The sequence below is a fragment of the Nematolebias whitei genome, chromosome 22, assembly GCF_014905685.2.
Source record: "Nematolebias whitei isolate Nwh7 chromosome 22, NemWhi1, whole genome shotgun sequence".
Lineage (NCBI taxonomy): Eukaryota > Metazoa > Chordata > Actinopteri > Cyprinodontiformes > Rivulidae > Nematolebias > Nematolebias whitei.
Genome location: NC_056519.1, coordinates 16,950,699 through 16,973,832, shown reverse-complemented (window position 1 = coordinate 16,973,832; position 23,134 = coordinate 16,950,699). Strand labels below are relative to the sequence as shown.

Below are 23,134 nucleotides of genomic sequence, written 5' to 3'. Positions count from 1 at the left end.
CAATTTTGCCTGTTTTATGTTTTTATCAGCCGATAACATAAAAGAATACTGATTGATAAATCTCTTAATTTACTGGTTAAATCCATACTTTTATCCTCTGAAATAGTTTTCTTTTTCAGTTATTCTAATGGCATACTTATTTAGTATTAGAACCATTGAATTTGAACCTTTGCGTGCACACACACACAAACATTTAAGTACTTAACTCTTTCGTGCTGTTTTGCCACACAATAAAGGCACTTTTACACATTCATTCAGAACTATAATTTGTAATTATGGGTTGCTCGTGGTGTTCCATTTCTGTCTGTGGCCTTTGATCCTCATTTGACAGCAAGAAAATAATTAAAGTCACCACCCAAATGTCATTTGAATTATGAACTCGCAGACAGCTGACGCAACAGATACGAGGACCTTGAGCTTGCAACACAAGATGAATGATTGCGAGTGTTTATTGTCTGAACTGTGGCACAAATAGATGAAATCTAAGTTCTGGTCTCGGCCTGCCGACATAACTGTAATCAACGTTTATAATGAGAGTTGTAAGTGAAGGCAGCAGGAGTGATGACACCAGGCGATGCTTTTGGCCTTAATTTGAAACTCAAGGATCACTCTGTCAGGGCGTGTTTGAACTCTAGCTTATTAAATAAGCGGAGAATCTAATTCTGAAAATGAAAATTAAAGGTGATGCAGTGGCGATCATGTGCTAATCCTCCGAACGACACACAAAAAGTCATGCCGGGCTGCGATGATGAATATTTGACATGTGAATATTTGACAGTGCATCTGGTGGAATATTGATTAGATAGGACATTCTTCATTTTGCTGCCCTTCAAATTGGCCAAGATGAATTGGACACCAAGGATAATGGTTAGGAAAACTGTAGCGCACATAAAGCCGGAGCAAAGAGACAGGATGAACATGTGAGAAATGACCAGGCTGGGGAATGTTGATCACATCCAATTAATGCAGCATGTTGCCAAGATTATACAAATGCCAAATCCCCCTAAATCACTGCCTCCGCAACCGAGTCATCAAAGGCAGCAATGAGAGGCCCTAACAGCAGCAGAACCCTGATCATTTCTCATTTATTTCTGAGCAACAGTCGAGATCGAAAACAGCAAGATTTTACTGCAATTAAATGTTGAACTCACCATCCAGTTATTCGCAATTTAGATGGTAACAAGCTGCAAAACCAGCGTCATTAAATCAGTTACAGAGGTACTGCTATTTAATCACAGAGAGAAACAAAGTTTCTTATATGATAAATAGAGCTTTGTGATTTATTGTAATCAAATCTGCTCAGCAGTGAAGATACAATCTTGAGCTTTGGACATCAGGTAATCTGTATTAATTTTATTTGTTGAACACGAACAAGTATGTCCTAATTATCTTCCTGTGTTGTTCAATTCATTTAATTTACTGCCACTTTACCCCGTTTCAAAATTTTGATTTCATGTTAGATTATTGAACATATTGAATTACTGGCACTTGCATTCCTTGAATGAATGCGTTTGGCTCGGTGCATTGCATTGCAAAGGTTTTAAACAAAGATGTTGTGCACTCTTAAGTGATGGCATCGTATCACAGCACAGCAAATCTTAGCTCAGTATGTGTAATAAATGACCGTTATAATATTTACGTGTTTTATTTGAGATAATCATCCTTAATCCTCCCACAGACCAAAAACATCCATGTTAGGCTGATTGGTAACTCTAAATTGTCTCTAGGTGTGAGTGAGAGAGTGATTGGTGTAATCATCTTGCAATGATTATTCACCCCCTCACTAACAGGTGCTGTATTTGTGCACTTTCTATGCTCTAAATGAACTTAATTCATAAATGTATTTTTGTTTGTATTTGGGAAAATGTTTAAACAAGATGATCAATTTATTAATTTAACTGTAGGATTTTGTGGCTCTGATCACTCTCTCCTTCTTTTTGAGGTCACCGGGTCATGTGTTGCCATGGAAGCACACCCATGAGCAGTGCTGTCAAGGAACAGGTGTTTACAATGAGCTTTATTGGGAAAATCCACACTGACTGAGAAGGAGGGGAGATGTTAAATAAAGGTTGAATGCATGTTTTGGATTCTGATTGGGTTTGGATTGTTGTTTAGCTTTCAATTAAAATTGAATGTGAATATGTAAATGTTTTTTTTTTTTCTAGAGGTTTAATTTAGTTAACTGTGTGTATTTTTGCATATAGAAAATGCAAATGTTGGCTCCACCCCTCGTAATTAGAAATGGTACAGGCTAATGTTTTAAAAGCTGGGTGGTTTAAAAAAAAAAAAACAGGAAGAGGTTCTCTTTCTTGTGGGTGGTTGAAGAAAGTGGAAACCATGTCCTTCTGTTCTGCATGAGCAATGTTAATGAAAAGTGTACATTAAAAAAAAATAAATACAATCAGAGTTCGGCAACTTTTGGATCATATCTGTTTATTTAACTTTTTTTTTTTTTTCTTCTGACCTGGCTGTTTTTAAGCCCGTAAGGTTTTGTCTCTGCCCTCAAGCCTTACACCAACATTAAAGTAGAACTTTGTCAATAAGTCACCCTTTTAGTCTTTAGTTTTAACTTAAGTTGTGTTTAGAGACAAATTCTCACTAAAATAATAGAACAGGAACTGTGAAAGAGGAGAAAAACTACCGTATTTTTCAGACTTTGAATGATTTAAAGAACCTCATTGGGCTGTGTTGGTAACAAAAGTTCATTAAAACTGCAACGAACTACCTGAATTTTCAGCTGCAGTATTACCGAACTCTTTTTGTCACCAAGTGACCATTGAGACACATGGCCACACTTGGAATGGCTGCTTTTTGTCTCTTGGCTGTGCAAATTATATTCTTGTCCACCTCCGTCCATATTGTTCCCATCTCGGCAGTCCCACCCATATTTATGATTAAATCTATTAGAGCAGTGGTTTCCAACCCCGATCACCCCCCAAGGCCCGCAGTCCTGCATGTTTTAGCCGTTTCCCTGCTTCAATACACCTGACTGAAATGAATGAGTCGTAGTATTCTGCTAACTTTGATGAGATTCCAAGTACCGGTAATTGAATTATATGAATCAGGTGTGTTTAAGCAAGAACACAGCTAAAACATTCAGTACAGTGGACCACCAGTTCAGCGTTGGAGACCTGTATTTTGAATTAAAGATATATATGAACCAGTTTTTCAATAATTAATCATTAGTGTAATTTTTACACATGGAAATTTGCCTCTGTTTTGTCAAAGGAAGTCTCTCATGCAGGTGTCAAAATACACCTGTGGCTCTCGAGATGATTTGGAGCCACTCGTGGTAAAGTTCAGATGGGTTGGAGACAAACAATGACTTTTTTTTTTTTTGCCCTGTCGCAATAGTGGGATTACTTAATGCGATTAGCAAAGTGCCCGCTGTGAATGTGGCTCATAATTTACAATGAGCAGATGAGAAAGGTGTATGACGGAGATTAGAGGAGGTAAACTCCGGTGAGCCGTATACAGTTAAACCCCCAGCTGCCAGCTCTGAACAAACCCACTGGGTTTACAACAAGAGTGTATTTACATAATGAGTCCTCGTGATGCAGACTGTCTTGTAAAAGCTGAAAAAATAAAAAAAGACTAATACAATATATAGCCCCTGCTAAATTTTAAATTTATCCAAATGTTAATTGCTAAAACATTTTTCTTCAATATTTGAAGTTTGTGGTGTTTTGTGTATACCTGACAAATGTACAATACAGTTGTCCCTCGTTTATTGGGGGGTTATGTTTTGGCACCCCCCCCCCCCCCCCCCCGCGCAAATGTGAAAAGCCACAAAGTAGCAACATTATATTTATTTTAGTATTTATATATGTATATAGTCTTTTTATAAAACTTCCCACACTCTTGCAATATTCTAAACTCGTAAACCTACTAATTTTTAACAACATACGTAGAGTACTGTGTATGTAGCTACTAAATTTTACTCATCAACCGGCAGAACTGCAGCAGCTCGGTCCCACTCCGACTTGGTTCCGTTTCAGCGGACCTACCCTGCTAGTTCTGGATGGTGCTCTGGGTAGTGGTGGTGGGCTCCAGTGATTTTAGCGGGACATACAGTGGCACGTGCCCCGCCCTGAAGTCCTCGTGGGCCAGCTAGTCGCTCTCTGGTTCACCAATGGGTCTTGTTCTGTGCAGCCCTTGAGCTCTGAAGCACATTTTGGGGGCGGGGGACCTTCGGGTGGCATTCGCGGGACAAGCTGTCCAATTGAGCGGTCTGATAGAAAGATGAAAAAGTCCCGGTAGGCTCCGGAGGGAGCGCCGGACTTACAGCGGCACACGTCCTTGTGGGCCAGCTAACCTCTCTCGGGTTCACCAATGGGTCTGGGGGTTTGGTTCTGGTCTAGTTTTGGTGGGTTCTGTGTGGCTCTCTGTATCTGATGGGCACTGAAGTCACTGTATTAATAAGGACTGAACTTTTTTCCAATCTAATCAAAACTTTTCCTCTAGTATTTCAGCAGAAGGCAACTGGGCTACTGGGAAATGTAGTTCTTTTGAGTGGCGATACAGTGTAGGCTTATTGATGGAGAACTACAAAATGGCAGTGCTTGTCCAAAGTGTATTTTTTCATTATATTTTTACTGCACAATATCCTTTACTGTCCCAATCACATGAGTAATATTAAATATGACAATCATGTGTTGTGTACGTTTTTTGTTTTTTCCTCATGTTAATCCTTACTTTAAAAACGCAAAATAGCAAGTCCGCAAAAATAGAACCGCGAAGTAGCGAGATACTTCTGTACAATTTTAGTTTGAGAGCTCATTCTTTGACTCCCCTTTGTGCTTGAGCCAGTTGTTGACTTTGATCCGCCCTCCTGGAGAGTGGAATTTCTCTGTTTTTAAAAACACTTTACCGCACCCACTATAAACTACTTTAAGTGTGATAAATATTTTTAAAAAAAATGTTTTTATTAAATTTAGATCCTGACTGTTAATTTACTCTCTTCCACTGGGGATCATTTGCACATACAGTAAAACCTCATAAGAGCTGTACACTGGGGTAAATGAAAGTGACGTAAATCGTTGGTGGGAAAAATACTCTAATATATATGTTTATTTTATTTATTTGTTTGCTGAAAATAAAAAAACTGTAAAAAAAAAAAGTATATATTTTTTTCCAAGTAAAATGTGATGCGAAGTCTGCAAATGAGATGGTGAAGTAATTTAGGATGCTCAAAGAATCTTCATGGTTCAGATATTTTGATTCAGGCATGAGGGTAATTAATTCATCAGCAGCGAAACTGCTGAAACCTTCATGACCATCTTACCCATGAAGATTTCAACTAATTGTAGCTCATTAGAATTCATAATTTGTTTAAAATTGGCACGTTTGGTTATGCCCATTTATCACTATTTGGAATAATTTTAGAAAGAAAAAAAAAGGCTTCCTGGATTAGGTAAACGGGGCAAGCTATTTTTATTTTCGCAATAAATGGACCTTTTTAAAATGGAGGACGGTGGCTATCCATCAGTACGTGCTCTCCGTTTAGCTGCCTGGTCAAGCTAAAATGTATGTCATTAATTAATTAAATTGCGACGCCTCATATAAACGGGGATCTTTTATTTATTTATTTTACTAAATCTGTCACTGTCTTGGTGCAGCTCACTGGCTGCAGATTAAAATCTTCTCATCCTGGCTGATCAGACAATCGCTTCATTTTCATTTTACCGTCCAAAAGTGTGATCACATAACGAATTTAGAGGCTTTCCTCTCCCAGAGAGGAAATAACTGCGTTTACTGCGTCCCTATTCCAGGAACATGCAGCAAGACGAGCAACTGGGATTTCCTGGGACTGACTTTATCTCTTGTTCTCCACCCCACCTACTTTTTTCATTGTGTTCAGAAATTACCGACTGTTCTTGATGTGTTGACTTCCAGCACTCAGGAGTGAGGGTTGTCATAAATTGTAACGTTGTGGACCCAGTGTGGCTGAAAAAATCTCTTCATTGCTCTAACATGAGCGGCCAATGATATTTTGATGCCAACTGAAGACATGTCTGTTATTATATGTATTATATATTATTATATGATGAAGCATTTTATCATTCACTGCTAATGAAGGTGGAGGATCATGTAATGGCATGTCTGTGTTGTGCATTTCCACATGTAGCTCAATCAGCTATAACGCTGTCACTTATACAGATAATGAGCTAAAATCTGGTGAGGTAGTAGCTGGGAGTTATCCCCAACACGTTGCTTGAGGATTAATAAATGATTTGCTTGAAACCCCAAAATGTTCAGGTCATTTGGACGGTTTCTTTTATTTTGTTGTTGTGCTGAGACGTTTCGTCCTTCATCCAGAGGACTTCCTCAATCTGAGAAGCCCGAAGATTGAGGAAGTTCTTTTGGATGAAGGACGAAACATCTCAGCACAACAAAAAAGAAACAGTCCAGATGACCTGACTAAACGTTGTTGGGTTTTGACCTGGATTATTGAGCATGAACTTTGGTGTTTTGAACCACTTTGGCATGACTGTCTCAGAGGAGTTGACGGGGGAGAGGGCGGGCCCCAGAGGTCATCTTGGCACCAACAAACTGTTTTTGTTTTTTCTCAATGGAGTATGCTGTTTGGGGGGAATCAGTTTTGTTTGGTGGCTTCTCAGATTGAGGAAGTCCTTTGGATGAAGGATGAAACATCTCAGCCAAAAAAAAAAAGAAACCGTCCAGATGATCTGACTGAACATTGTTGGTTTTTATACCTGGATTATCAAACATGAACTTTGGCGTTTGCTTGAAACTTTTACATTAAAAGTGGCATTCTGCATTCCTTCATAGATTTCTACTTTTAGTATTTGTTGTTGAGTATCAATTAGTTAACTTGATTGATTAGTGACGAGGCAAATTAGTGCACCTGCTTTAAAACTTGTCATTGGAACTTGAGGCTTTTCATCCCATTCATGTAAACCCAATAGGTTTATGAGTTGCAATGCTTTAAGTACCGGTAGTAAAAAGAATAGAGTGTGTGGTCTCTAATGGTCCACACAGAAGATGTTGGATCGCTGGTGGAATGAGAAAATCCTGAACTTTTAATCCAGGAGAGAAACTTTTTATTTATTTTAATTTAAAGACCTTTGTCTTTAGTGACTGTTTGGGTTTCATAAGGTTGCACATATGAAATGTGTTTAAAAATGGTAAAGTTCCTCAGATCTTTTCCAAAAAGGACAGCAGTTTAAATGTTCTGTTACGCTTTCCTTGATGTGAGTTTTAGGTGCCCTTATAAAGATCAGCAGGTCTGAGAACAGCTGCAAATGCCCACACGATTGGCTGAAATTACAGCTAAAATATGAGAACGAATTACAGGAGTTTTATTTTTTGGGCAGGTCTCAGGAAAATTTGCTTGCACATCTTTAAATTCTTGTTTTGGTTGTCCACAAAGTTTTTTTTCTTCTGTTCAGAGACAGTGTTTTTGAAATGTAATATAAAACTTTTTATTACTCAAGCCTCCAAGGGAAGACTTGGAGACTTGACTGTATGGTGAAGTATCTCTTTTACAGACTTGTTCAGTAGCAGCATCACATTTTTTTGCGCCAGCAGTTAAAATCCCGAGGTCTGTCGACAGCAACACAATTACAGGTGAAGTGGCATGCACTCTTTTGATTTAGATTTTTGTCATACTGAGTTATTTTAGAGCAGAAAATTGCATTTTTCGTGTCATGCAAGCACTGACAAGCTGTAACATGTATGCTAATTTTGCCACCTGAGAACCAACCCATTACCACCATGCTGAAAATGGCTTGTGATAAGATTGTTTGTTTAATATTATGTATCGTATACAGAATAACGTGTCCGCACTGAGAGGTAATGTGTGCCTTTTCATGAGGATATCTATTTGAGCGATAGCAGCCATGATAAATGGTAATGATCTGCGATAGCTACCTTATTGTGTTCCTACTGCTAATGCTCAGATGACTAGCTGCGCACAATATGGCTCTTAACCCCCCTGCAGGCAAATGGTGCATGAGCATAATACCTTTTGTCATTATAGCGAGAGAATGCAGCACAGATTGATAAGCAGCTAATGTCCTTTCCTGACCGTTTTCAGCAAAACCATTTGTGAAGAAATAAAAACTGTCTTATCTTAAGTGTGGCTCTTTAAATTATGGGAAAATGAATCCAACCAGCGAATGTATACACTGACGTGATGATTATATAAAAAGGTATGTCAACAAAGAGAGCCCATTAAGCTTGAAAGGGGTGTAAACATTTTGTTAGAGCTGTAACTGAGGGATGTTGGGGCTAAGAAGCTGCATCTTTCTCAAGGAGGTTATAAAATAAAATAAAAAACCTTGATGAATAAGTAAATAAATTTAGATTTTTATGACAGAATACCTCACCTTTTATCAAAACTATTAATATTTTGTAAGACATAAATTTAAATATACAGGTGCTGGTCATAAAATTTAGAATATAATGAAAAAGTTGATTTTATTTCAGTAAGTCCATTCAAAAAGTGAAACTTGTATATTCATTTATTACACACAGACCGATACATTTCAAATGTTTATTTCTTTTAATGTGGATGATTATAACTGACAACTAATGAAAACCCCAACTTGAGTATCTCTGAAAATTAGAATATTTTGAAAAGGTTCAATATTGAAGACACCTGGTGCCACACTCTAATCAGTTATTTAACTCAAAACACTTGCAAAGGCCTTTAAATAGTCTCAGTCTAGTTCTGTAGGCTACACAATCATGGGGAAGACTGCTGATTTGACAGTTGTCCAAAAGACGACCATTGACACCTTGCACAATGAGGGCAAGACACAAAAGGTCATTGCTAAAGAGGCTGGCTGTTCACAGAGCTCTGTGTCCAAATGCATTAATATAGAGGCAAAGTGAAGGAAATGTGGTAGGAAAAAAAGTGTACAACCAATAAGGATAACTGCATCCTGGAGAGGATTGTGAAACAAAACCCATTTCAAAATGTGGGGGAGATTCACAAAAAGTGGACTGCAGTTTAAGTCAGTACTTCAAAAACCACCACGCACAGATGTATGCAAGACATGGATTTCAGTTGTCGCATTCCTTGTGTCAAGCCACTCTTGAACAAGAGACCACATTAGAAGCATCTCGCCTGGGACTGCTGCTGAGTGGTCCAAAGTTCTGTTCTCTGATGAAAGGAAATTTTACATTTCCTTTGGAAATCAAGGTCCCAGAGTCTCAAGGAAGAAGAGAGGCACAGAATCCACGTTGCTTGAGGTCCAGTGTAAAGTTTCCACAATCAATGATGGTTTGGGGTGCCAAGTCTTCTGTTGGTGTTGGTCCACTGTGTTTTTCTAAGGTCCAAGATCAATCCAGCCGTCTACCAGGAAGTTTTACAGCACTTCCTGCTGCTGACCAACTTTATGGAGATGCAGATTTCATTTTCTAACAGGACTTATCACCTGCACACAGTGCCAAAGCTACCAGTACCTGGTTTAAGGACCATGGTATCCCTGTTCTTAATTGGCCAGCAAACTCGCCTGACCTTAATCCCATAGAAAATCTATGAGGTATTGTGAAGAACAAGATGTGATACACCAGACTCAACAATTCAGAAGAGCTGAGGCCACTATCAGAGCAACCTGTGCTCTCATAACACCTGAGCAGTGACACAGACTGATCGACTCCAAGCCACGCCACATTACTGCAGTAATCCAGGCAAAAAGGAACCCCAACTAAGTACTGAGTGCTGTGTTCATACTTTTCAAGTTCGTACTTCTCAGTTGGCCAACATATTTAAAAATCTTTTTTTTTTTTTTTAAATTGGTCTTAAATAATATTCTAATTTTTTGAGATACTGCATTTGGGTTTTCATTAGTTGTCAGTTATAATCATCAACATTAAAATAAATAAACATTTGAAATATCAGTATGTGTGTAATAAATGAATATAATATACAATACATGGGTCGATCCAGCTTCCAGATGGCTTTAATACTCCTTTTTCCTATTCTGCCATCACTTTAATAATCATTGCAATTCACCTTGATTTACCACCAATATAGATGGAAGGGTTATTTCAGCTGACAAAAATGAACACATCTAACACTTGCTTTATATTTCTAAAGAAGTTTAAATTTTCACAGCCTCAAAAAGGGATAAGGAAGAGTGTAGTTTCTAATATCCTGATGCATGCATGTAGTTTCTAATCTTACCACTAGAAGATACTAAATCACGTATAGTGGGTATTTAACAGTGTATTATTCAACAAATCTAGCATTTTTATTCACAAAATTTTACTTTATATGGAGATAATTCTCAGCTCTTAAACAAAGGATAAACTAATGACAGGCATTATTTCCACATGTTGAGTGAGAAGAAAGCATCAGTCAGAATTGAGGAGAAGGTAAGCAGCTAAAAGCATAATTTCCTAGAGAAATTGCATTTCCTGTGAAAATGCAGTGTGAATGCTTATTGCTGAAGAATTTGCTGAAAACGGCTGAAATTGACTAAAAAGATGCTGAAATTGACGAACAAGGCCAACCAGAAGAAAGATAGCATGCATGTATTTTTTAAAATTTGATTTAAATAAGCAGAAATTATAACAAATTAGGAAATTAGCTAAAAAAAACCTGAAATAGGCAAAAAAAAAAAAAAAAAAAAAGCTGAAAAGGCATAAATAAGCTTAAACTACCAGTAGGAAGTGGAAGGAGCAGAAATTGGCAAAAAAAAAAAAGTAGAGTTTGTTGAAAAAGCTAAATTTAGCACAAAACGGCTAAAAGTAGCTGAAATTGGCTGAAAAGGGTTAATTAGGCTGAAAGTAGCAGAAATGACCAAAAATAACTTTAATCTGAAAACAACTGAAATTAGCTGAAAAATGCTAGAATGCTAAAAAAAAAAAAAAAAAAAAAAGGGGGGGGGGGGGTAGATGAAAAGGAAGAATAAGTTTAAATTAGCTGAAGAAAATTACCCAATTGGACCAAAAGAAGCAGAAATGAGCACAATGTGGATATTAAATGAAAAAGCTGAAATTGGCCCAAAACAGCTGAAAAGTAGCTAAAATTTTCTAAAAGATGCTTAAATTACCAGAAGGAAGTGGATAGAGCATATTTTTTTCTGAATTAGGCTGAAAAAAGTTGAAATGAGTGCAAAATGTGGAATTGACCATAAAAGCTAAAATTAGCATAAAACCGTTAAATAGTAGCTGAACTAGCAGAAAAAGCTGAAACTTGCAGAAATAAGCTGAAAGGAGTATAACGAGCTATAAAAACAGCTGAAAGTAGCTGAAAGAATTTAAATGTGCACAAGGAATCTGAAAGAAGCTGAACCAGAACAAAATGTGAAACGAAAGGTTGTAAACGGATCTAAAGATATGAAGGATGTAAAATGAGCTCAATTCATTTTCTATAAGTAAAATAAGAAGTAACAGAAAAGGCTAAATATTTCAAAAGCTACAGTTGTACTAATACTAAGTCATAGCACCCTTGTTTTGAACAAGCTGGATGTTTTGCTATATAATTTGTTGAAATGGCACAAAAATTATGGAACAAAGTACGGACGTCAAATGAATCACAATAGTGTGAATGCTTCATAAACATTCAAACAATAATGCTAAATGCTAATGCTATTAAAAAAAATAGGTTTGGACAGCTTACATTTTAGCAATGTTCTGTCGTGTAGTGGGAAACAAAGCTGTAATCAACCACAATTATTTTTTATTTTATTTTATTTTGGTAAGCATTTGTTGCACAAAAGTGTTTGCGTTTTTAAAATATGTGGCTTTACCTGGTGGTTTCCATGTCTCTGCCACAGTTGTTGCGATGCGCATGAGGAAGAATGAAGGTCAGGAAGTGAGAATCGCCACGGGTATCTATTCTTGGCTCTTCTTTTGTGCCATTCACATTCTCTAATTGCCCGAGTCAACATGTGACAAAGGATGAACAGCAGTCCTTCACCCAGAGAAGCAAACGGCAGACAAGGCTTGGATGCTTCACATGGCGGAAGATAATGGCTCATATGTTGACATTTACAACCTAATTAAAGGCAAGAAGGGAAATGGTTTCTACATGCTTGCACAGCTACTAGAGCTCTACTAAAGAAGACAAGCAATTGATTCACTAAAATTCAAAATATAAAATAGAACATGTAAAAAAAGCTGTCTTTAGTATAACGAAGAAGACACTAATGTTTTTCCATTTCTTCTGTGTAATAAATAGATCGTATCAAATATATTATCTAACCAGAACAGATACAGTATATTATATGAATATATTTGGAAATCATCACAGTAAATGGACCTAAGGCTGAGCAGTCTGCTGTCACATCCAACTCGTCAAACATCGGCATGCCTTTTGGGCTCTTTCAGTTTGGGAGGCAAACAGTGGACAAAAACAGAGGTTTTCTGAGGTGAAGGACAAATTGTGCGTTGCTGGTTATTTGACTTTTAGGTCTAAAGATGTAAAATAATACATCATTTCACATTTAACCAAGAGCTAATAAGAATATTTTATCATGCTATCATTTGCAGGTCAGAATTTTGAATGGATTCTGTTCAACAACAAGAAAAACTAATTATTTTAATTTTTCTTGGAGAGGCTGCAACAAAGTTAATAAAGTGTTCCTACTTCTATAGATGGTAAACTCTCCAAAAGTAGGAACACGCAAACAAACCACCCTTGCTAGTGGGAAAACTGTGTCAGAGGTCATGTACAGCACAGAAAACACTGTCAACTGGCAGCTTTACTGTAAAATAAAGTCCACAGTGGACGGTCATGTTCACCCATTTTGAACTGTTTACAACAAATCTTGTATTGGATTTATTTCAGTAACTTGGCTTAGATTTGAAGCAAAAATAAAAAGGCAATACACAACAGAGTTATATCTCTAAAAGGTGAAAATATACAATATTAAACACTCCTATCTTGTTAGTTAGCTCCTTGGCCATTTGAGCACTAGTGTGCCGTTCATACACAGGTGGTTCCTGTGAAACATCTACTTCATTGCTGATTTAAATCAAACAGGATAAAGGTTGTGGATAATCTGAAATGAAACTCTTGTTTTGCATTGATGTGAAGTGCTTTAGGTATTGTAGATGCTTTACACCTGTTTGTTGTAACCATTTCCCAATGTAAAAACTGTCCTTTTTTTAAATAACACTAGTGATAGTATGTAACTAACCTATACTGTGTGATATGCACCAGAGTGTGATGAAAGTCCTTCAATATTTTGGTACAAATCCATGTACCCCTAATACATGGGTCTCATCGTACACGGGTTCTAAGGTTTTAATGTGCTTTTCTTTTTTTTATTTTTATTAATGGTTAAACTCTCTCTGACCCTATCCAATTTCTAGTCAACTGTCAAGCAGGAGAGCATTTTATACACTGTACTTGTATAGCGCCTTTCTATCTTATCAAGATACTCCAAAGCACTTTACACTCCAATCTGCCCTCAGTTACCCATTCATACAGCACTCTACTAGATCTCTACAAAGACTAACCAGTGCTTTATCACATTCATGCACCGATGGGACACACATTGGAGGCAATGAGGGGTTCAGTGTTTTGCCAAGAGACACTTCAGTATGTGACTTCTGGTGGACTTGAACTCCCAACTCTTGCAATGGAGAACTACTGCTCTAACCACTCATCCACAGCAGCCCTTTTACAAGTCTGTTGTTTACAACTAACAACAAAAAATGGTTCTGTAATTTATTTAGGGACATGAGCCTAAACTGAGCATTTCCAACATCAGGTCATAAACTCAACTATGCTGGCGTAGCCCTACAGAACCTCACTGACCTAGACGAGGTGAGGTCAGTGAACAAGGCTAGAATGATTCTGGCAGATCCTGATCACCCACTCCATGGTGAGTTCAGGTTGCTTCCATGTGGACGGAGGTATCTGCAGCCCAGATGTAGGACGAACAGACTGATCCCTACAGAAATGAATGAGTTTTTCAGTCTTCTCAACGAACAATGATGATCTTTGCACTGTTATTTTAATGTATCAATGTCTTGCCTAGTATGGGTGTTTTTGTGACTGTGAGGACAATAAAGATTCTTGAACTCGAACAAAATTTTACTGTATTAAATAAATGGTGCCTTTTGTTTGGACTTGACTCATTTTTAAAAGTGTATCTATATAAAGAATTGTGCAAGTTCTTTAAATTTGTCAGTGTGCTTGAAATAGTGCATTCTTCAATCTGCTCAGGCAGATTTTCTAGATTTTATTTGCTAAAATGTCCTGTGCAGATCTAGATCTCACCATGTACTCGACTCACCCCCACAAAACAAGTTGTACTTGTTGCGATTAGGTATGCTCTATTTGCATACAAGGCAGTCTTGAATGTTTAAAACATTTCCAATAAAGCACTCTTGTGGTTCTTTCACTTTGCCCATGTAAAAATGAATTTAATACCTGTATACATTCAACATTTGTCTTTTTTACGTGCAGCAACATTACTACTATCAATGTTCCTGTTTTGTGTGTGTTATTAATTTGCAGCTGGTTTTCCCTCCCATCTTATTTTCATGGGTAATTGGCAATGCAGCCCGTGGAATCAGAGACCTGCAGGCGACACGGGGATGGAAGAAACTGCAATCAGTGAGGCATGTCAGACACTTTGCTTCATTTTTCCTTCAATCAGTGACTGCATCTTATTTTTTATTTTGATTATTTTTCACTTGCCTTCTACTCGGAAGTACTATAATTTTACCAACCATATCTTCAAAATGTTCATTCGTTGGTGCATTTTTGGGGGCTGTGCAGGACTTTCTCCATCAGTCTTGGCACTTTTTAATTTCCCTCCACATTTGAATTCCTACTCAACCCGGGAGTGGACCCGATGACACTTCTGGAAATGTCCATGCGATTTCCTGAAAGATTATACTAATGGATTTACACAATATCAATCTGAGCAAATATGGGTTGCAAAATGTCTCTCGACTGTAGGAAAATACATTTTTTCCGTTTTTGAGTAATGGTCAAAAAGCCCGCCAACGACCGTTTTCAGTCTTTCCACTTTCTTTTAAACAAACTAGATCATTTGAAGTGTATTTTCCCTCCTAACTGTGGTGGCCCTGAGGTGTAAATGAACAACATTTGAAAAAACAATTACATTTGAAAAAACAGAATTACATTTGGAAAAAACAGAATTACATTTGGAAAAAAACGGAAGCACATTTTGAACAAACTGAAGCACATTAGGAAAAATGGAAGCACATTTGAAAAAACGAAATTGCATTTGAAAACGGAATTACATTAAGCGGACGTGGATGGAATCACATTAGAATAAAAAAATAACTGAATCACATTTGTAAAAACGGAATTACATTAGAAAAAACAGAATTACATTTGGAAAAAAGTACATTTGAAAATATGGCATCACATAAGAAAAAAACAGAATTGCATTTGGAAAAAATGGAATCGTTCAAAAATTTATATTTCCTTTTTTTTTAATGTAATTTCATTTTTTTCCAAATGTAATTTCATTTTTTGTAATGCAATAACATTTTTTCAAATGTAATTCTGACCACTTCTGCTTTGGATTAATGTAAATTTGTTTTTTTTTCCGTTGTTGTTGTTGTTGTTGTTGTTGTTGTTGTGTTTTTTTTTTTTTTTTCAAATGTTGTTCATTTACACCTTTAGGGTCACCATACCAAACAGCTTTTCTAACAAATTATTTCAAAGTTTAAAAAAATGTACAGCCCCCAGTATACTCCCATGTATGAGCGTACCACCGCAGGTCATGTCCGTGCAAAGCTCAATTTTTCTGTATGCGGTGTCGCACAATAAACTGCTCGGTGACGGACTGACTGTTTTGTATGTGACACCAATGTATTCAATTCTCCTTCTTCATCCCTGATCTGGCCTTTTTTCTTGTTGTTTTGCCAAAAGGCAAGCGATCGCTTCCTCCTCTGTTTGGGACGTTATGCCATGACTGAAATGGTGAGAAATGAAGGAATTTTGTCATGAGCAAATTAAACTCCGGTTCAGCATGGCTGCAGGAGGATCTGGAGGTTTCCTGGTGGGCTGGTCTGATGTGTGGGCTGCAGGACCAGCGCTCCCGGTTTCTTTTTTTGTTTTTTTTTTAGATATTTTTATTAACAACATATAAACACAGAACACCCCTGAGGCTGCCAGCGCTCGTGCTTTTTTTTTTTTTCCAACCTGTCAATCAATCCAGTAGGCGTGTTGGCAAACGACCAATAAGCGATCTCAATTTGTACCGAAGATAAATGCCGCTTGTCTGTGGAGCTGCTCTGCAGCTCCTCAGGGTGGACGCTTGAGCATGAAGTCTGAACCCTCTGCTTACAGTATGCGCATACGTATGCATGGACGTACAGTACGCGCATACGTATGCGTGGACGTACGTACGCGGGAATATACTGGGGGCTTAAAGGTAAAAAGAAAAGACTCCACCACATCACCAACAACCTGACAGCTTTCTTCGTAGATGAATACGAGCGATTTCCTCCACGACTCCGCTTCACTTTGCACCCTTTAAACAAAGAGGTCACATTCCTCTGACCTCGGGACATTATTACCCTGTAATCATGCGTTGCTACGCATGGCTACATTTGTTATTCCTCTTTGACAGCCGAATGTTCGAAGAAAGCAATTTTACCTGATGGATGATCATAAGACCAGGGGCAGCCTATATCGGCTTCACGCCTCGCCTGTGAATTATGCACGACGAAATCTCAGATGCCCAAATCAGTTGCGCCACAATACCTGCCTTCTCGAATAAACTCCCACTTTGCGTGCTTTACACGCTGGGTATAATTGCCAGAGCTGCGAGGACTTCTCAGCTCATCAGAGTGTACATGGGTCCGATTCATTATCACAGTGTTTACTTGTCTTCTTAAATCAAATAGGCTGTCAGTTCTTATCACAACGCCATTAAAAAATGTTTTCTTCACAAGCAGGATGTCTTAGATGACTGATTCATGGGTCTGAGGCCATTCATGATCACAGAAATCAATCGGCGCTGCTCTTCTGCACTGCACTTTGTCTGTTGGCGGCAACAGGGATAACGTGTCAAAGTGGGCCTCCTCGATCTTGTCACTTTAAGTGCAATCAATACTTGCTTCCCCACCAACCAAACACCTCTGAATATCAACCTCTCCTCCTTTCTCCACAGTGTGGCTGAACGTATTGATCAATATCTGACTTTAGGCCAAAAAAACACCTGCAGTAACATCAAGGCACAAGGTAGAATTAAATGCTTTACAATTTACTGAAAACAAAAACACTCTGCAGGACAGTCAGCTCTGCAAACATGCTTTGGGTGCAAATGTTGCATGACTTGCACTATCTCTTGGGAAAATTCCCTGTTTACAAATGATGTTGCATCCCATTTTTAAAGTATTTTAATGTGAATTGTGCTGCTTTTCATATAGTCAAACAATTAAGCTACTTGTTTTTGCATCTCCAAACATTCTTTTCATCCCAAAGTCTTAAAAATCAGAGGACATTGTTCAGCCTGCAGTTGGCTTCCATGCAGAGACAATCCATAGAAGCCACCCTCTGGTAATCTAGTCCACCTAAAATATTAAAGAGGCTTTATGCATGCATTACTTAGGAAACAATTGTATTAATAGCCTGAGGCATTAGAGAGATGTATATTTGACAGTACTAAAAGTGTACTCAAGCTTCTTTTGCTGCAAATGGTTGTTTGGTGCAGTGCTGCACCAGTATTAGCTACCGAATGATGATCTCTCCATGTGTTTATCCAGGCTGGTCTATTTCTTTTATATTGTTCTTTATTCTAAACCAGACAGAGTAACGAATAGGAACAAAAAAGCTTATAATTTGCGACTAATCCTCTGTAATTGCTGCCCTTACAGGCTGGCACTGCCCTCTTGTGCTAGTCTGCCAGGGCTTTTGACTCGCGTGACTCTAATGACCTGATGGACCTGCGGGTGGTTATTACAAAGAAATATTAAAGCAGGACATAAAGTTGAACGATGCAGATCTTTTTATCTAAACACACACATCAAGTGACATTCGACTTTAATGCAAATGAGGCACAAATCTGCAGTGTCACACACACACACACACCCTCCCTCACACACACATCTACATGGAATAGTTCAAAGAGCAGCAGCTCCATTTGGGATATGATTCTGGACAGCATCAGTACGATGAAGCGGGAACGCTCTTGACAGTGTTGTTGGTGGAATGGCATCAAACAGTGGCGTGAGTGTGTGTGTGTATGTGCAGATGCTGATAAAGTTCGCACACACACACGTGCGCGCACATGGTCCTCAAGAGAGAAGTGAGCTTGTTGATATCAAGTGTTCGCTCGTAGCTATACATGGTGTTCTTTTTGTCTGCGGAGCTTGTCTGGCACAGCAGAGTGACATTTGATCTGACGGCTTTTGAATTATCTGAACCTGATCCTCGGAGACAGAAACACATTCTTGTCTAATCAAGTATGAAAATGTGTTGGATGAAGTGAACTGACAGGGAGGATGTGCTTCAAAAAGTGGTGTCTCGAAAAGACATTAGAGTGAAATCTGTTTCGTCGAGGCCATCCCACTTAAAATGGAAAGCACGTGTGTTGACTGCATAAAATGAAGTCATGTGGAAAGCTAGAAGGAAATGAGATAATTTTGTTGCAGGTAGGTGGTAATTAAACTAATCAGTGTGAACAAGAGGAATAAAAGACTTTACTGAAGACTGTCGAGGGACATGCTTTGTACAAGTCAAATCTGAGTTTAAAGGGAAACCATTTTTATAATAAAAGTAGATTTTTTTTTGTGTGCAAAATGTTGGGAAAGTTAAAACAAAGTTCAAATAGTAACAGTTTACAGAAAAACAGTATATTCAGTATTTATCTGCTAATAAGACCCATTAAAAAAATTATGAACCGATATTGCATTAGTTTAGACTGAAACTATAAAAACACATTTCTTTAAATATGAGCATGAAAACAAAACAAAGTCATCATAATAAGAAGAAACTGCAGATGCTCAGCATTTCCATGTTTTCTTTCTTGGGCCTCCACAAACTTTTGAAAACGGTTGATTCTGTTTAACACAATTTAAGGAGTGCTGGGGGGAAAAAAACAGTTGCAATTTTATATTAAATAATATACATTGTTTTGCATTGAAAAGAATAGTATTTTTTTCAAATGGATTTGTTTGAAAAATTTGGAGAAAAGTTCCCATGTGCAAATTCTCACCATAAAAACCCTCAAAAGTTTAGGGAATTCAAGTTGATTTTTATGTGAATATCACTGAATAGTTAATCTGATTGGGTAGGTTTACTATTTTAAAATATGTTGTGTCCAGAACATGTTGCAAATGATCATTCCAGCTATTAAATGTGTTGATTCTAACGAGTCTTAAAATATAAATATGTATCCAATGCAAAACTTACACCGTCAAAATTTGGAATAATGCTTTCACTTGAACTATATGAACATTGAAATTGATCCCACAGATTCTCCAAACAGAAATCACTGACATGTGTCTAATGCAGGTTAGATACTGACTACTCCTACTACTTGACACAATTCCACTTCTAAAACTTCCAACTGTTGAGTTAAGTTAAATAAAATTCACTTTCAATCAGAAAGATCATATTCTTTGACCAAACGTCATGATTAGATGTATTTAACATGTTGAATGTGCTGAAGTGTCCAGAGGTTTTAACAAAGCTGACAAAAAAATCACTCATCAGAAAGACAAGAGGCAGACTTTTACCAGTATAGATCAGTGGTTCCCAACACTGGTCCTTGAGGAACTCCATCCTGTATAATTCCCTGCTCCAACACAACTGATTCAGTGATTCGATTACCCGGGGTACGTCCTCAAGTTCTGCAGAAACCTGTTGATAACCCATTTATTCAAATCAGTTGTGTCAAAGCAGGAAAACTAAAACATGAAGGATGGTGTACCTCAAGGACCAGAGCTGGGGAAACTACTGCTTTAGATGTCCCTGGCCTGATGCTCAGAACGTTAAAACAAATACAGTAAATGACTTAAATACTCCTTAAATACACAAAAAGATAGCTAATTAATAAAGCTTTACCAAAACTTTTCCAATTAAACTACGAGGAGCATTTCAAGTCAAAGTCTTGGTCTGACTTGAACACAATGCATACAATATGTCAGGATTTCCAACTTTCCCTTTCATCTCATGTTGAAGAGCTCATTTCCATCTACTGATGCAGGGCGAGCTTTTGTTACAGCTTTCAAGTGTTGGAAAAAAAAAAGTCACACACGGGCTTTAATAATGGGTCCAGGAAACCATCTAAGAGCTTCAGTGCATAAAAGTGCAGGTTTGAAAAAAAATAAAATAAAATTAAACACGGTACGTGACAGTCTGAACCACATTTAGCAGGTTACCTTGTCTAAATGCATTACTTTTTACATAATTGGCGCATAAATTTAGAGTACTTGGTGCAACATGTGACACTGGAATTGATTCAGCTTTAAAGGAGGGTATAAGCAGAGAATGTCAAGTGTTTGTGACAAAAAAAAAAGAGTATTATATTAAAATTTACCAGGAGTACTGACCCAAAGTAACAAAGACTATTCATTAAAAAGGACATCACAGCTTTGGGAGAAAAAAAAAAAAAAAAACGTACACGGCTGTGCACAGAAAGTTATTCATGATTTGGAAATGATCCATTTACAAATCAGAGATAAGTTTCTCTCCTGGGGTTAGATGTGATCCGGGTGTCATGAGTAAACGCTGTGTTCCTGCAGAGTGACTGTACTTACAAAGAGCATTAAGCAGTCCGCTGAGCTTTCTTGTGCTTTGCTGGCATATTCAGGGAGTGTGCACTAAGTTTAGCACCAAAGAGACTTCTCTTTGACAGAAGGAAGCGATGAGCATATCTGGCTCCAGCCGCATGGTTAATAGCCATGGCCACTGTGGAGGAAAAAAAAAAAAAGGGAAGAGATAAAGCAGAATGAGAAATGGACATGAGGACGAAAGTGCTACCTTTTATCAGTTTTAGACGAGGTTTAGATGAAAAAGTTGGATAACACACTTTTATCTATGTGTTGAATATTAAAGAGATAGTTGGTGTAGGATTTTATAAACACAAATAAAATGGGAATAGAACAAACGTCTAAAGTATGAGTATGTAGACTATCTGGTATCTGTACTTGTTAAAGCAAAAATAAGTTGTATTGAGTATATTTGAACTTGTATATGCTAAAATCTCAAAAGGCCAGGTTGAACGAAATATCAAATAATGGTATTTGTTACCAATTCTTGTTCATCAACTTTGATTCAATCTGATCTGAATATCACTTTAAGCTTTAAACATTTTGTTGTACAGTGTGGAAATATAACATGTTGCAGTGTTTTATATGCACAGCTCCACTCGTTGCCCCAATTTGCCGACTGATTGCATACTTTAGTCACTTGTAAGTTGTTAGGGATAAAGTGTCTGCTTATTGACTAAATGTAATGTATATTGCCTAATGAAGAATCCTTCAGACCCTTCTTTCTCTTCCTGTGGTTATGCAATTAAAAGTTGTTCAGTTTTGACCTAAAAACAAATGTTTTCTTGAACGTAAGCAAGTATTATAGTCTAAACTTATACAAGCAGTTGTTTGGTCAAAACCAAGAAGCTGAAAAAAAAGTTATTGCCAGATCTTGTTGAAACTCCTCCCAGAAATTTAGTCTCAAAGACAAAAGTGGAAAAACCTGATGAATTTCTTTTGTTGCAAGTTTCCAAAATCAAAAAACATAGCCATACAACACACTAACAAAATTTGAAACACATGAGACATACAATGACCTATCTCTCTTTCGCTCTCAACAAAGATAGTCGCTCTCACCTTTTCCCTCTCCCTTCTTCTTTTTTGCTCTCTTGTCCCATCGTCCTCCTCAAACCCTCTCTTTACACATCTACCAAATTAAAAAATGTTTATGGATTTGGTCAGCTGGTCTCAACGCAATTGATAAAAAAAAAAAAAAAAAATCCACCAGATGACTGGATGCTGGAGAGCCCTCATACCCTGAACAGACCTACACATTTGGGTAGGTCATTGATTCTTGGGAGCAGTGGATGATGATGTGACTATCTATGCTGTCCATGGAGGATGTAGAAGATGTGTACATTATTGGATTTATGATAACATTGTTTCTGCTTTTTGGAATCGGCAGACATCTAGGATATCTACAAATTAGGAAGACATCGGCAGCAGTTTCGGCCATGGTAAAGCTGCCAGCCTTATGTGAAGGATTAATTTGTGCCTCAAGCGCTCAGACTCGTATGCTTAATGAGCTCAACCGTTAGCTGGATGCGATTTCTGAGAATTGTAGGCCAGTTGCAACTCCTGGAACTCGCCAGTATTAAAGAGTCGACCTTGGAGAAAGCCAACGAGCACATACTGGTCGGAATGTCCACAAATCTGGCTGTTTGGATTCACCATTGATTGTACCAGCAGAACTGAAGTCAGACAGAAATCAGAGTCTGCCTGCCCAAAACAAATGTTGTTTATCTGAATTTGGCCTCCCTGCTGGCCTTGGACAGGTCAACTTATCTCAAATTGCTCCTGGAGGATACGTAAACTAGACGATCTGCCTGCCTCAACCCCCATCCCCTCCCGAGGACATCTGTGGACTTATCAGAATTGTGACGCTGATAGACACTGCACCATCTTATCAGAACTTAGGAACTTTGAGTGTTTATGGACAACTCACTGCTTTTGTTGACCTCTGTGCATAAATGTATTATGATGCCATTGTATGTTGCTGTTTATGTTGCAAGGTCTTTTTTTTTTTCCATCTTTTGCACTGTGCCACGGCCAGCACATGGTGTGAGACTTTCTTTTTTTTTTTTGCTTTCTCCACCCTCGTGTCCTCTTTTTCTCATCTGACTGTATGTTGTACAGTATGTAACAGGTCTCTCTTGTAAATGAGTCTTGGAGGATCAATGGGAACGAAACTGTATAAATAAAGGTCTAATACATAATAATAATTGATGTCACCTCACCTCCTACAAATTAGTAGGTAGATTATTTATTTTTAACAAGCAAATTTACCAACCAAAAAGTATCAGAACATTTAAAAATATATTTCCATTCTACACACTTCACCCACAGCTTTGAGTTGGTTCAGTCCAGCTCAGTAAAATGTTGGTAGCCTCTAAGCTGTCAGACGATTCAGTTGTTGAGATTCAAAGGTGTTAAATGCTGCATCTTTTTCTGACTTGAAATCAGA

General features: G+C 37.8%; 1 protein-coding gene across 2 annotated transcripts in view; it reads right to left on the bottom strand.

Moving 5' to 3' along the window:
- chrm2a (cholinergic receptor, muscarinic 2a) overlaps window positions 1–23,134 on the bottom strand; it is a 111,317-nt gene that overhangs the window by 46,444 nt on the left and 41,739 nt on the right. The window contains exon 2 of one of the 2 annotated variants that reach the window (XM_037695916.1): window positions 20,677–20,827. The gene's annotated coding sequence lies outside the window, so the exon portion shown is untranslated. Of the gene's footprint in view, window positions 1–20,676; window positions 20,833–23,134 lie in introns of those variants that run through there. The other variant, XM_037695917.1, reaches the window with a different exon arrangement.